This window comes from Pezoporus flaviventris, unplaced genomic scaffold (assembly GCF_033815535.1).
Source record: "Pezoporus flaviventris isolate CSIRO_AGI_PZ_B2104156 unplaced genomic scaffold, CSIRO_AGI_Pfla_v1 ptg000035l, whole genome shotgun sequence".
Taxonomy (NCBI): Eukaryota; Metazoa; Chordata; class Aves; order Psittaciformes; family Psittacidae; genus Pezoporus; species Pezoporus flaviventris.
This window is the reverse complement of record NW_026892583.1, coordinates 13127538-13143663: the sequence shown is the minus strand read 5'-3', so window position 1 is coordinate 13143663 and position 16126 is coordinate 13127538. Positions and strand designations below refer to the sequence as shown.

The window sequence follows — 16126 nt, the reverse complement described above, 5'->3', positions numbered from 1 at the left end:
AACTGCAGGATGAAGACCAAAGCTTGCTACAGCGATGAGGAGGAAAGTTCACCTTAAAACTGCTTAAGGAAGAGACTTACAGTTGGTCTTGTTCAGGCTGAGCTCATATACAGTTTTATAAGTCTTGGAAACAGGGTAAATTCAGGTAGAGGCTGATGATGGGCTCTGAAGTCAATGGAAGCTGCTCCAGCGACTTGAAGGGTGAGGGCCCATCCACAGGGACAGTGTTTCATGTGTGCATTGGTAACGAAGAAAAGACATAGCCTATTCATTGTTTTATGTGGGGAAGCCTTACTGTGGGTGTGAATCTTCCTCAGCAACAGATCATGTGTGTGTAATGATTCGGAAGACCTGAAATATTGGCTTTTGCTTGTTTTCAGTCAAAGTTTCTTTTAGTTTTTTTTTTTTTTTTTGCAATGAGCGGGAATCAACTAAGGTTGATGCTTGATTTCAACTGACTTAGTGTAAGGGTAGAGCCACGACTATAGTTCCCATACTAACAGTGTGCTTTAGCTGGTGCAAACCCTTCTGCTGAGCCTGGGAACAATATTATGGGTCCCAGAACGTGTCAAAAAGCATCATCTCTGTGCTGCCCTACACCTGTGGGGTTTGATTTTTGCCATTTATACATGGCTTTTGACTTGAACTGTTCTCTGTTGGGGCTTGAGGGAAGAAGACCAAAGTAGCCTTTTTGAAGAAAGTGCCTGTCTGTGAATTCGGGAATGGTTTTTTCTTCCTGCTTCTGCATCCTTGCCTGTATGTTGTGTGTAATGATACTTGCTTTCATTTTGTATATATTTTTTTCCCATTCCTGCTGATAGGAGTGTATTTAATATAAAAATTGCTTGATATAAATTGATTTGTTTTCTTCTTTTTAATAGGAATACTGCAGTGGATTGAAAGCGAGATAAGAAAGAGCTGCTCCTGGGAAAAGAAGCCTCTCTGCAAGGCTGTCGTGGTTTAAACCCAGTCAGGTAACTTGTTCACTCACTCCCAGTGAGTGGTGCCGAGCTGACAACAATCGAGGTCCGTGTCCCCCCCCCCACCGGGGTTCTCCCCCACTCCCGGAGGAACGGGGAGGAGGATCGAAAGAGTGCAACTCCCACGGGTTGAGACAAGAACAGTCCAGCAACCAATGTACACAAATCACCACCGCTACTATCAACTACAACAATGATAAGGGAAAATAACAAGGGAAGAGAATACGATACCACCGGCAGGGAAGATGAGTTCCACCCGGAAGCCCGTGTCCTTCCGGGTAACTCCCAGTCACCCCCCACCCCGGCCATGACATGCTGTGGTATGGAATACCTCCCTGGCTAGCCCGAGTCAGGCGCCCCATCTCTGCTTCCTCCCGGCTTCCCCTCCTCCCTGGCAGAGCATGAGCCTCACAAAGTCCTTGGTCAGGGTAAACATCACTTAGCAACAACTGAAAACATTGACTTCACCAACACTGTTCTCAGGCTGGAAGTCAAAACACAGCACTGCACCAGCTAGCACAAAGGAAAAAAAAAAACAAAACATGACTGCTACTGCTGAACCCAGTACAAAGGCCAACCCTGAAGATGTGGACTGCCGTTGTATTCTTCCTGCTGATCTCTTTCTGTATATGCGAGCACAGGTTTTCTGTCCTGAAAGGGAGAGGAGTCCATGTAGTGCGAATAAACATGCTTACAACTGAAAAGGAGTGCAGGCAGGCTTGTCAAAGCCTGGGTGCTTCAGGTGAAGGTCTTGTCCCTTAGCTGAAATTTCAGCTGTGTTTTCTGTTCCTTAAAGGTCTCCTCTGCTTCCCTGACAACTGTCATTCTTAATTTCAGTTGTTTACAGGCATTTACAGTTACGGCGGCTCTGTGCAGTCCAGTGGTGCTAAATAACTGATTAAACTGAATCCAGAACAACTATTTCCCAGGGCCCTTCTACCTTCTGTAAGAAACAGCATGCATGTGTTCTTGGTGAGCACTGGCAGCTTGCAAACAGTGTTAGGTCACTTGACTTGAAAATGATTTTTCCATGTTGCCAGATGTTTGCAAGTGAACAGTGCTCTTGTAGATGGCTGCACTGGGATGAGTAGTCTGTGCTCACTGGTATTTATGTGTGGTTTTTCTACCTCAGAAGAAACCAATCGTATCCTGCAATGAAGGGTTAAACAAGTTTTGCAGAATGAGAGCCTTCTGCTTTCTTCTTCTGGTGTCTTTAAAAAGCATTAAACTTCTAAATGAGTTTTTCAGAATTGTCCTTATGAAGGCCCTGATCTTATCTAGCCACACTTGAAAGCTTGTGGCACCTACAAACAATTGGTGATAATGTGGTGAAGATGAGACCTTGATTCAGGTGGATGAATGTCTGGCAATCGGATTGATAGGAATATCATAAAGATGCCTTTTTCTAAAGCCCAGTGGTTTCAAACCTTTATTTTAAACATGAGACTTCCCTTCGTGGTGGAAAGAAAGCACCTTTGTAAACTGTTTTATTTAGGAGGTAAAAGATGAGTGGGTTTGTCTCCCAGGCACCAGAGCTGTGAAAACTCCTGCTTTTTAAGGTGGTAAACCATAGAAAGATGACACATTCACACCGACTTTGCTGACACTTAGGGTATGTAGCACTGCATGTTTGTCTGTTCCACCTGAGAATCTCTAAACACTGCCCATGTAATTTTAACTTCCTGATATTTTGATAAGGGTAGAAAAGTTGCTATCAGCTGCCTCATCCTGGGGATGTGAGGAATTTAGTCCATGGTCAGGGCTGGGAGATGATCTGAGTGCGTGCTTCATCCTGTGACTGACTTCAACCACGTTTTTTTTTATGCCCTTCACCTTGTTCTCTCCTGCTCTGTTTTGTACAGAGCAAGTCCAGTTGAGTGTTGCCTTTATTGGGCAGAAGGGGTGGACCCTCTGGAATTAGGTGACCCTTTCCACCCTCAGGATGGACACAAAACTAAACCAAGGTTTTATGTTCTGTATTAAACCCACTGAAGCAGTTTATTGCTAGTTGTTACTTGATGGCCCATCTGCTGCACTGCCTGGTGTCAAGGGAAATGGAAAATATGCAAGCTCTTCATATCAGTGTATTAGCCATGTGCATAGAAAGAAGGACCTGAAATGTCTTTAAGAAAAAAAAAAACAAACCAAAAAACAACTTCAGGTTTTAAGATCAGCATTACTGCTCTTGTTCTCCATTCCCACCTTCCCCTATTTATTTTTGTGCTTTCTTTCATTACAAATGTGAGGCCTGAGGCTTAGGTGTCAGAATAGTTATACCTATGTAACTGTCAGTAAAGGAGCAGTGGTTGTTATTTTTTAAGGTAGTGTAGTGTTAACTTACAGGCCAAGGTTGCATGGGGAGGCGTCTCACGGCTACGTTGCTTGGAGAAGTGGAAAAATAACATTCCTGGCTGGTTAGGCTCTATTCTGCAGATGTTATGACAGCAAGGGTACAAATCACATCACTAACTTGGAGTAGTGTAACTGTCACAAGAAGAACTTTTGCTAGTATATTCACGTCTCAGATATGCTCTGCAGAAAAGGGAATGTTTGCTGGTCTAGCTATTCCAGCATTGCCTTCAAGCACCCACAGCATCAGCCAGGGTACGTAGTTAGCAAACTAACATATCACAAAACAGAACCCTAACCATTCTGTGATTGTATCAGTATCATGAAACAGTTTGACACTTCAATTGCATGCTAATAAAAGCAGCAAAACTCCCTAGGGCTGACAACATGGGTAGTAGATTTAACCTCCATTTGTTGTCTAGTGCAATGGGTTCAAGTCTCCAGATACTGCTAGGGCAAGCATCTTAGCAAAGATCTGGCAATCCAGGATTCCCAGGTGCTTCATGAATGTTGGAAGGTAAGACCATGCTCTTGCATTTGCATCCTCAGCCATATTCAGAGCTCTCTCAAGTTTCTTCTATGGCAGCCAGTCCAGAGCTGAAGGGGAAAATCCTGGTCATCTGAGCAATCTGGCTCTGAGAACATACTTTTGGGCTATCCTGCATACTCTGGGAAAAATAAAGGAAAAATATGACATGGCTGCAAGAGCAAATATTCCTGCTCACTAATTCCACAGTGCAGCTGCTTACCTGGTGTCCTGGGTTCAGCAGTAGCAGTCATGTTTTTTCCTTTGTGTTAACTGGTGCAGTGCTGTGTTTTGACTTCTAGTTTGAGAACAGTGTTGGTGAAGCCGATGTTGTCGCTTGTTGCTAAGTGATGTTTACCCTGACCAAGGGCTCTGTGAGACTCAGGCTCTGCCAGGGAGGAGGGGAAGCTGTGAGGAAGCAGAGACGGGGCGCCTGACCCGGGCTAGCCGGGGAGGTATTCCATACCACAGCACGTCATGCCCGGGGTGGGGGGTAACTGGGAGTTACCCGGAAGGACAGGGGCTTCCGGGTGGAACTCGTTTTCTTGGCCGGTGGTATCGTATTCTCTTCCCTTGTTATTTTCCCTTATCATTGTTTTAGCTGATAGTAGCGGTGGTGATTTGTTGCTGGACTGTTCTTGTCTCAACCCGTAGGAGTTGCACTCTCTCGATCCTCCTCCCCGTTCCTCCGGGAGCGGGGAAGGGGAGAGCCCCGGTGCAGGGAGGGGGGGGAGACGAACACGGACCTTGATTGTTGTCAGCTCGGCACCACTCACTGGGAGTGAGTGAACAAGTTACCTGACTGGGTTTAAACCACGACAGTTCTTTTTTGGCGCCCAACGTGGGGCACGAGGGGTTGAGATAAGAACAGATCTGACTGGATTGATAGTCACTCGTCACAATGCTGATTTATTGGCTCTCAAGGTTTTTCCTCTTCATCTCACAGTTTCAGTATACCATATCTTACGTCCATCCGGTATTGGCTGTATTAGTGTTTTTCAAGTGTGGGGCTTGGGCTAAGGTTTTTATCCCATTGTACTTTATGGTAATGACTTGTAATACTATAGAATCATTGATCATGAAACTGATCTGGTTTATGTTCCCAGTGTGGTCGCCACCTTTATACTTTGGGAGGTATATGATGGAGGTGCTTAGCAATTACACATCTTTTTTCTCCTTCTCAGGTGCTCAACCTGTGAAGGAGACATCCTTTTACCCTCCTAGTCGTCCCCCCAGACCATTTACATTTGAGAGTTTTGAATTTTTTGAATGGCCTTTTAATGCTGTTGAGACTTGTTTGCTGATGGTGATGGGAATCACCATGCTAACACGCATACAGAGTGTGTTTTGCCCACTACTGATTTCAAGAGTTAAGCAGATTCAGGTTTGGGTCTTGTCTGGGGTCAAAAGACGATGTAGGAGGACCGAGAGATTTTCCCAGAGGCTGGACAGCCATGAGTGGCAGGGTTTGTGGGATAGTATGGGCAAGTATCTAGGTCAGTGGGCCCCTCCAGTATTTTGGAATTTCACTACCGAACAACTGCAAAATCCAGAAGAATTAGTAAAACACTTAAATGAGGTGTGTGGTCATTCTGGCCATACCAGAGATGGACAAATCACGGCAACGTGCTGGGGCTTGGCCTATGCTTACAGGGCCTTGTTCAACACTATCCAGCACCTTCAAAAGGAAAAGAATATCGGCGGATTTGAGGGCAAAGCGACAGTCGCTACTCAAACTTTGGCTGCAATGAACTGCGCAGCTACCCCAGTGGCAAGTACAGCAGCTGCTCAAACTTCAACTGCAATAGACAGCGCGGTTACCCCAGCTCCAAACACGGTAGCTACACCACCCCCAGCAACAAGTACAGTCGCTACTCAAACCACGACACTTGCAAAGCTCTATCTTGGTTTAGCATCTGAAACCTCACCGGGGTGTCTTGTACTTACTATTATGTGGGATGGATACACATTTTATCCCATCTTTTTACCTGTTTATGATCTGTCACGTTTTGTTCTGCAGAAGCTTTTATTTCCTCTTTAAGGACACAGGAAAGATGTTGCTTCTCTACCAGTTCTGAATTAATCTAATTCTACCAATATCAGTTGCCCCTGTACGCAAGAGAACAAGCAAAAAGGAGGCAAAAAGGGTGAAGCGAGATGAAGAACCAATGAATTCACCACCCGGTCCAGAATCTGATCAGGAGTCATCATCACATGACGAAGAAGAAGAAGAAGAGGTAACTTCTCGACCTCGAACCTCAACCGAGCTGCGGAATATGCGAAAAGATTTTACCCGTCAACCAGGGGAGCACATCATCACCTGGTTACTCCGATGCTGGGACAATGGGGCCGATGGTCACGAACTAGAAGGTACAGAAGCCAAGCAGCTGGGATCACTTGCTAGAGAAGGGGGAATTGACAAAGCAATTGCAAGAGAGAAAAAGTCCCTCAGCCTTTGGAGGCGGCTCTTGGCAGCTGTGAAAGAAAGGTTTCCGTACAAGGACGATGTTACGAGTCGTTCGGCCAAGTGGACTACTATAGACAAAGGCATCCAGTCTCTGAGGGAATCGGCCATCGTAGAGATGATCTATCACATCAAGCCGAATAACGGGGATACACCTATAGATCCAGATGAAGTTGAATGTACACGACCCATGTGGCGAAAACTTACACGGAATGCACCGTCATCATATGCCCATTCATTGGCAACAGTGACCTGGAATGACATAGTACCACTAACAGTGGATGAAATGGTTCATAAACTCCGAGAGTTCGAAGACAATCTCACTCCTTCCATCATCTCAGCTGTGAAAAAACTGTCCCAGGACCTCGACAAATTGAGGGACGATGTATCTGATTTATCCAGCTCCTCACGTGTACCAACACACGTCTCAGCTATTAACAAAAGACGTCCTATTATTCAAGAGAGGAGATACAGAAGGTATACGCCACGGGGTACCCTATGGTTTTACCTGCTGGATCACGGAGAAGACATGACAAAGTGGGATGGAAAACCTACTTCAGCTTTGGAGGAACGGGTGAGTGAACTGAAGAGGGGAGCAAGGGCCAAGACTGATCGTCCCATGAGAGCTACGGCTTCAGTCTCTGGTGAGCAGTTTCCCAGATGGAGTGGAAGAGCTGATTTTACTCCAGCTCCTGTGATAATGAAGAATAATCCCTTTCAACACGACTTAAGTGTCCAGTGCTGTGACGACCATTAGAGGGGCCCTGCCTCCAGCCAGGTGGAGGTAGGGGACAATCGGATTTACTGGACTGTGTGGATCAGATGGCCTGGCACATCAGTCCCACAGAAGTATAAGGCTCTAGTAGATACCGGTGCACAGTGTACCCTGATGCCATCAAGCTGTCAAGGGGTGGAACCCATCTATATTTCTGGAGTAACAGGAGGATCCCAAGAGTTGACTGTGCTGGAGGCTGAAATCAGCCTGACTGGGAGGGAGTGGCAAAAGCACCCTATTGTGACTGGTCCAGAGGCTCCATGCATCCTCGGCATAGACTACCTCAAGAGAGGGTACTTCAAAGACCCAAAAGGGTACCGGTGGGCTTTTGGTATTGCTGCTTTGGAGACTGAGGAAATTGAGCAGCTGTCCACCTTGCCTGGTCTCTCAGAAGATCCCTCTGCTGTGGGGTTGCTGAAAGTTGAAGAACAACAAGTGCCAATTGCGACCACAAAAGTGCACCGGCGGCAATATCGCACCAACCGAGACTCCCTGATTCCCATCCATCAGCTGATCCGTAGACTGGAGAGTCAGGGGGTGATCAGCAGGACCCGCTCACCCTTCAATAGCCCCATATGGCCAGTGCGAAAGTCTAATGGAGAATGGAGACTAACAGTAGACTATCGTGGCCTGAATGAAGTCACACCACCATTGAGTGCTGCCGTACCGGACATGCTAGAACTTCAGTATGAACTAGAGTCAAAGGCAGCCAAGTGGTATACCACGATTGATATTGCCAATGCATTTTTCTCCATTCCTTTGGCAGCAGAGTGCAGGCCACAGTTTGCTTTTACTTGGAGGGGTGTCCAGTTCACTTGGAACCGACTGCCCCAGGGGTGGAAACACAGCCCTACCATTTGCCATGGACTGATGCAGACTGCACTGGAACAGGGGCAAGCTCCAGAACACCTGCAATACATTGATGACATTATTGTGTGGGGCGATACAGTGGAAGAAGTCTTTGAGAAAGGGAGGAAAATAATCCAAATCCTGCTGAAAGCTAGTTTTGCCATAAAACGGAGTAAGGTCAAGGGACCTGCACAGGAGATTCAATTTTGGGGCATAAAATGGCAAGATGGACATAGACAGATCCCCACAGATGTGATCAACAAGATAACAGCAATGTCTCCACCAACTAATAAGAAAGAAACGCAAGCTTTCTTGGGTGCAGTGGGGTTCTGGAGAATGCACATCCCAAATTACAGTTCGATTGTAAGCCCTCTCTATCATGTGACCCGGAAGAAGAATGATTTTAAATGGGGCCCTGAGCAGCAACAAGCCTTTGAGCAAATTAAACGTGAGATAGTTCATGCAGTAGCCCTTGGACCAGTCCGGACCGGGCCAGATGTAAAAAATGTGCTGTACACTGCAGCTGGGGAGAACGGTCCTACCTGGAGCCTCTGGCAGAAAGCTCCAGGGGAGACTCGAGGTCGACCCCTCAGCTTTTGGAGTCGGGGATACAAAGGATCTGAGGCCAGCTATACCCCAACTGAGAAAGAGATACTGGCAGCGTATGAAGGGGTTCGAGCTGCTTCGGAAGTGATTGGCACTGAAGCACAGCTCCTCCTGGCGCCCCGGCTGCCCGTGCTGGGCTGGATGTTCAAAGGCAGGGTCTCCTCTACACATCATGCAACTGATGCTACATGGAGTAAATGGGCTGCACTAATTACACAACGAACTCGAATAGGAAATCCCAGTCGTCCAGGCATTCTAGAAGTCATCATGGACTGGCTAGAGGGCAAAGATTTCGGAATGTCACCAGAGGAGGAGGTGGTGCGTGCTGAAGAGGCCCCACCATATAATAAACTGTCAGAAAGTGAAAAGCAGTATGCCTTCTTTACTGATGGCTCTTGCCGTATTGTGGGAAAGCATCGGAGACGGAAGGCAGCTGTATGGAGTCCTGGACGACAAGTTGCAGAAACTGCTGAAGGAGAGGGTGAATCGAGTCAATTTGCCGAGGTGAAAGCCATCCAGCTGGCCCTGGACATTGCTGAACGAGAAAAGTGGCCAGTACTTTATCTCTATACTGACTCATGGATGGTGGCAAATGCCCTGTGGGGGTGGTTGCAGCAATGGAAGCAGAGCAACTGGCAACGCAGAGGTAAACCCATCTGGGCTGCTGCACTGTGGAAAGATATTGCTGCCCGGGTGCAGAACCTGGTGGTGAAGGTACGTCATGTAGATGCCCATGTACCCAAGAGTCGGGCCACTGAGGAACACCAGAGCAACCAACAAGTGGATAAAGTGGCTAGATTGAAGTGGCTCAGATGGACTTAGATTGGCAACATAAAGGTGAATTATTTTTGGCCCGGTGGGCCCATGACACTTCAGGCCATCAGGGCAGAGATGCAACATATAGACGGGCCCGTGACCGAGGGGTGGACTTAACAATGGACACTATTGCCCAGGTTATTCATGAGTGTGAAACATGTGCTGCAATTAAACAAGCCAAGCGGTTAAAGCCTCTTTGGTATGGAGGACGATGGTTGAAGTATAAATATGGGGAGGCCTGGCAGATTGACTATATCACACTGCCACCAACCCGCCAAGGCAAGCGCCATGTGCTTACCATGGTGGAAGCAACCACCGGGTGGCTGGAAACATACGCTGTGCCCCATGCCACTGCCCAGAACACTATCCTGGGCCTTGAGAAACAGATTTTGTGGCGACACGGCACCCCAGAGAGAATTGAGTCAGACAATGGGACTCATTTCCGGAATAACCTTATAGACACTTGGGCCAAAGAGCTTGGCATTGAGTGGGTATATCACATCCCCTACCATGCACCAGCCTCTGGGAAAATCAAACGGTACAATGGGCTGTTAAAAACTACACTGAGAGCGATGGGTGGGGGAACTTTCAAGCATTGGGATACACATTTACCAAAGGCCACCTGGTTGGTCAACACCAGAGGATCTGCCAACAGGGCTGGCCCAGCCCAGTCAGAACTTTTACATATTGTAGAGGGGGACAAAGTTCCCGTGGTGCATATGAAGAATTTGCTGGGGAAGACAGTCTGGGTTATTCCTGCTTCAGGTCAAAGCAAACCCACTCGTGGGATTGCTTTTGCTCAGGGACCTGGATATACTTGGTGGGTAATGCGGGAAGATGGGGAAGTCCGATGTATACCTCAAGGGGATTTGATTTTAGGGGAAAACAGCCAGTGAACTCAATTGTATGCAGTTGCCTGCTGTGTAATGCTTTTATAGCCCATCAACTAGATGTCTCCAGGTCACCAGCGACTGGCCCTGACTTCCCTCCAGCCATCATCCCAACAGAGAATGAACTTGGAACATCATGGACCGAATGGACTCGGCAGCATTATAGGGATTGGTCCATGCACTAAGAAAATTATTTTTTTCCTCTTGGTCTTTATGTATATGGATGTATATATGTGGGAGAGCGATGGTGTATTGAAAATGTGGGATCTGAGCACGACGTGAATGGTATGGAATAAGGGGTGGATAATGTCCTGGGTTCAGCAGTAGCAGTCATGTTTTTTCCTTTGTGTTAACTGGTGCAGTGCTGTGTTTTGACTTCTAGTTTGAGAACAGTGTTGGTGAAGCCGATGTTGTCGGTTGTTGCTAAGTGATGTTTACCCTGACCAAGGACTCTGTGAGGCTCATGCTCTGCCAGGGAGGAGGGGAAGCTGTGAGGAAGCAGAGACGGGGCGCCTGACCCGGGCTAGCCGGGGAGGTATTCCATACCACAGCACGTCATGCCCGGGGTGGGGGGTAACTGGGAGTTACCCGGAAGGACAGGAGCTTCCGGGTGGAACTCGTTTTCTTGGCCGGTGGTATCGTATTCTCTTCCCTTGTTATTTTCCCTTATCATTGTTTTAGCTGATAGTAGCAGTGGTGATTTGTTGCTGGACTGTTCTTGTCTCAACCCGTAGGAGTTGCACTCTCTCGATCCTCCTCCCCGTTCCTCCGGGAGCGGGGAAGGGGAGAGCCCCGGTGCAGGGGGGGGAAGACGGACACGGACCTTGATTGTTGTCAGCTCGGCACCACTCACTGGGAGTGAGTGAACAAGTTACCTGACTGGGTTTAAACCACGACACCTGGCTTGTTTGCCTATGTGTATCTGCAGTTTCTTTCCAGTAGCAGCAGGCTTAAGCATGAAGTAAACCAGTTTTAGGGAAAACCTTGGCATCTGCCTACATAGTTTCCTTTCAGAATAGCTCTGAAGAACATTTGTTGTCCTTCCACATTTTTTTTTTTTTTTTTTTTTCCTTCTGTCTCCTAATTAGAAGTAAGCAAAAAGGAGCCACTGGGTGGCATGTGTCTTGCAGTGTACATGTCGGCTGGAGCTTCAGTCTGGAGTTGCATGAGAGAGTATTAATCAGTACAGCTCAGTAGAGGTCTCTGGTTCTCCTGGGGAGCAACAGGGAAGTCATGAGCAGCTGGATACCATCCTGAAGGCATCAGAAACCAGGGTGTTTTAATGATGCTGACCACATTTGTCTCTTGATCTTTCTGAACTGACTGACTTAGACAAGTAGCCAGTGCAAGAGAGGCTGGTGGCTTTTTGTTTTCCCCTTCCCAAGAAATGGGAAATGGCATGATTTACAGTAGTAGATGGCCTGCATTTCTCCACTAGTGTGGCTTGTCAGGTGAGGGACAGGAGGTGGGATTTGGAATTGGGGCACATCCAAATGTGCTTTCATTTCTGAGGAGTGGGTTTTAATTTCTTGAAATGTAATTGGTTCAGCAAATGAAGAGTAAATTTCTGTGGAACTCCAAGCACTGAGATGAGAGCCCTCTCCCATGGGTGATGAGTGGCTTCTCAGTTACAGCTCACTTCCCCTCACCCTACCCCCCTATTCAGACATGTGGATTAATGCTAGCATTTAGATGGGTCCAAACTGTACAGCACTCTCTTTGTCATTGTCTGGGTGAGTAAATTGCTGTTGTTAGGAGATGTTGATACCAAAAGACAAGCAGGTAGGTAGGCTGCAGCAGCTATATTGATTGAACTAATCTTCCAGTTGTTTTCACTAAGGCTGTTAGGATCCCTTAAGGCCTGACCTTCCAGCTATTGTGGTTGGGGTTTAGTTTTGTTTTTAATTCTTTAATTACAGACCTGAAGCAGTGCATTCAGTATACAGTGTGTAGTGACCCAACTGGTTAGATTCTTTAACTGGCAGTGTTCAAGGCCAGGTTGGACAGAGCCTTGGACAACCTGATCTAGTGGGAGGTGTCCCTGCCCATGGCAGAGGGGTTGGAACTCGATCTTAAGGTCCTTTCCAACCCAAACCATTCTGTGATAACATGACTTTATTTTCTCTGTTGTTTTCAGGTAACCATCACTGTAATTGGTTTGTGCCCTACCAAAATTATTGCATCCTCTTCCGCTGTCACCAGCTGAGTGTGTGCCACAATGCTGGGGAACGAGACATCAAAGATCTGCTTGGAGGTAATTCCATGCTTCAGGCTCCTGCTAAATCCAGGATCCTTGTCCTTTTGCTTTAAATGCCTGTGTTTACACATTGACTGGCTTTTCGCAGAGAGAAATGGGTTGCGAGATGCCTTGCGGGACGATTCTGTAGGTGAACTTAGTCCACTGGAAAAACTGTTTCTTCAGCCTTGTGAGGACTCTGGCACTTACAGGTACATGATCTGTCTTTGAGTAACAGTTTGTCACCATATTGAGCACATCATTCATTCAAGCTGTTTGCACTCCACGCACCCTCCTTTGGAACATAAAGGCATAACAGATGTATTTACATTTTTTTAAGAGAAAGGAAAAATGCTTTGGCATTGCTTTTCCAGAGATTGCAGGATTTTGCGCCAGAGGCAGCAGGCTGTTTCTATAATGGGAGCAGCCTTAGTAGCAATTGCTCATGGTGACTTTACAGTGCCAGGGTCTTCAATTTTAATTAAGTGACACAACAACAAAATGGAGCTTGTTGAAAACTGGGGAATCAATTTTCTACAGTATGTTTCAAGAGTTTGCTGTACCCAAGTTTTTTGTTGATTTTTGGTTGGTTGGTTGGTTTTGTTGTTGTGGTTTTGTTTTTGGTTTGGGTTTGTTTTTTTTTTTTTTTTTTTAGAAAAAAGAAGTTTGTCCATGGTTCTTTTGGCTTGGCAAAGTTTTCTTTGCAGTATAGCTACAGACCTTTGATAAGCAAAGGTCTTTGATGGGATTTAGGTCTCTATAAATCTAGGTCACTAATTGTGAAGGAGATTCTTCTGAAGTATGAAAGTGTAAGCGGAAATTTCCACTCAGTTTTGAGAGATGGAAATTATGAATCTAAGCATGAAGGCTTTGTTGATGCTGTGTAACTTTGAAAGTGTGAGAGCTTCTTCTCAGGAGCTGGCACTTGTAACGCTACTCCTGTTGATAATGTGCTTCTACATTGCAACTCTGCACTTCCTTACTCCCCTTTTGTGGAGATAATTCCTTGGTTGGGCAAATGCCAGTGGTCTGAGGCAAATACAAATGACAAACAACATCTTCCCCTTCCCCCCCCCCCAAAAAAAAAAAAAAAATTGCTGACTTTAGGACTGATTTATTTCAGTTGTACTACATGTGCTGCAGAATGTGTTCTGGTTTGCATGTTGGGGTTTGAAGTCAGATTTGATCTTGAGAGTTTTAGTCTTACGACACTCATTGTTTTTGTCTTTTTGAAGGAATCCTGTTTCACCACCAAAGCTATCCACAGAAAAAGAGGAGGATGCTGAATGCACAAGTTGACCAAAACAATGTGGAAAACCTGTCCTTACCTGTTCAAACTCACAAGATTCATCTGAGGGATTTTCTTGGGGCTGACAGTGGAAATGTAACAACAAATGCAACAGAAACAATTGCAAGCAATACTAACACTGCTGCCACAGCCGTAACAACAACTGCAAGAGAAACAATTGCAAGCAATGCTACCACCACCATAGCAACCACCACCGCTGTCACAGACATAACAAAAGATGTTATAAATGCAACTGTCCTCACTTCAGCTTATGAAACAACTGCTGAAGCCTCAAATGCCCGTGAAGTTTCTGGTCATCTTTCTACAGCTATGTCATCCATTCCCTCTTTTCCCACGTCTGGTAACATCTCTGCTTCCACATCCAGCCATGTCACCAAGCGTGTGGCCACCACTGAAAAATCAGGAAATAGTAGCTCTGTCTCAGGGTTGTCCCCCACTTCTGCTCTTCTCACTGTCACTTCAGGTACTCCAGTGAGTCAGACAGAGCAGTTTAATCCAGCCATCACCACCACCAGCACTCCCTGCTCTAGTAGCCCCACCACTACTGAAGCTGGCCTGAAGACACTGACCACAACACTGGCCACCTCCATCCCACCAGCTGTAGGAACATCTGCCACTACTTCCACTCATGCCATGAAAATTACACCCTTGGAGAGTTCTCACTCTGTGAATCCACTCCCTGTTACATTGCCAAATCTAGATTCAGAAGCACGTATAGCCACAACATCCTTGAGTAAATCGACTTCTCATATGGGCTCTACAAGAAGTGCCACAGTTTTAATTACTGCCCATATAGCAGAAACTGTGCCTGGGCATGGGATAGAGTCAACAGCTCACATTTTTTCAACAGCCATCGTTCCAGCAGGTGCACCCAAAGCAACAGTTTCGGGCCTTGCAGAAACTCAGGACATAGACAATGAGTATCTTCTCATTGCAGCAGAGCCCCTGACTCAGTACTTGGTGGATAAAAGTTTGCTTCTTGCAGTGCTTTTAGTTGGTATGGTGTTTTTCATAACTGTTATAGTTCTTTTCCTTATGCAGGCCTATGAGAGCTACAAGAAGAAGGATTACACGCAGGTGGATTACCTGATCAATGGAATGTATGTGGACTCTCAGATGTGAAAGGGTGGGGATAAAACAGTGGGCAGAGAGATGGAAAGGAGACTGAAGGCCTGCCTGACTTATTTTTCTTTCCTGTTTGCCTATAACACAAACTGAAAGCGCTTCCAAATTTACTTGTGCAATTGAGGAGAAATGCCATGTACTGTATTAAGAAAAATGTTATTTTTTATTCAGCTGTGCCACAGGTTGCTGTAAAAATAATTTTAAAAAGAAGTATTCATTTTTAAAACTTCCATAATGCACAGTAGCTTTGGCTGTTATTTCTCATTGCAAACCAAACCTGACAAGGGGTAAAAGCCATCATGCTTGGAACATGCTGTGGTACTTTCTCAACTTTTTACAGTGCAAGTTGCTTGTGTTTCATTTGTTTCACATGGGCTCTTCTGAAAATGTTTTGTGAAGTGCCCTGAAATCTCAAGATGAGAAGTGGGGAGTATTGCTGCAACAGGTAACTTCTAATCCAAGGTGTGTCATGTTTCAGTATGCCTCTTGCTTGTAAAGAGGTCTGTTTACAAGGCATTGTGAACTGCGTTTACTGCTAACCCAAGATATCTTTTAGCCATGGAGCAGATTATTGTGCCTCTGCACTTAAATTATATTATTTTTGTATTCACTTAATAAATGGGGCCCTGGAAGAGCATATCTTATTGCATTTCTGTTTTCGTTCCTGTCACTGACAGTTCAGAAGCAGGCAAGTGGCTTTGAGGGCAGATTAGCTCTACTTCTATGTTTCAGGTGTGGGAGCTTTGAAGGCCTCACTGGATGTATGGACATGTCAGAGAAGATGCTGATCCTCTTCCAGGGTACTGCTTCTGTAATATCAGAGCAGCATGCTTCCAGTCTCCCGGGTATGCAGGCCCATTTACTGCTTATTGTCTTTCACATGTAGAGCATCAGGCTCTGTTCAGGTTTTTGTTCTGCATTCAGGACCAGCTCCTAGTTGCTAGTAGTTTGGAAACCTTATTGCACATGGTGTTGCAGCTCACCTGCTAAGATCTGCATCTGAGAGTGTGAGTAGAAACAATTAATTTTCAGGAAGTATTTTTCAGTGATTAATGCGTCTTATTTGAATGACACATACATACCAATAGCAAAATGCTAGATCAATGGAACGTATGTGGACTCTGAGTGGAGTGTATTATTTTTTTACCAGACTGATATCTTGCCTCTCACTTTGAATTACTTTACTCTTCTTTAATTCTGC

The 16126-nt window shown here is 45.9% G+C and overlaps 1 pseudogene; it reads left to right on the top strand.

Moving 5' to 3' along the window:
• The first annotated feature begins 1555 nt into the window (after positions 1 to 1555).
• Positions 1556 to 15569, top strand: LOC133273927 (uncharacterized protein C11orf24-like; annotated as a pseudogene).
• Positions 15570 to 16126: the final 557 nt, after the last annotated feature.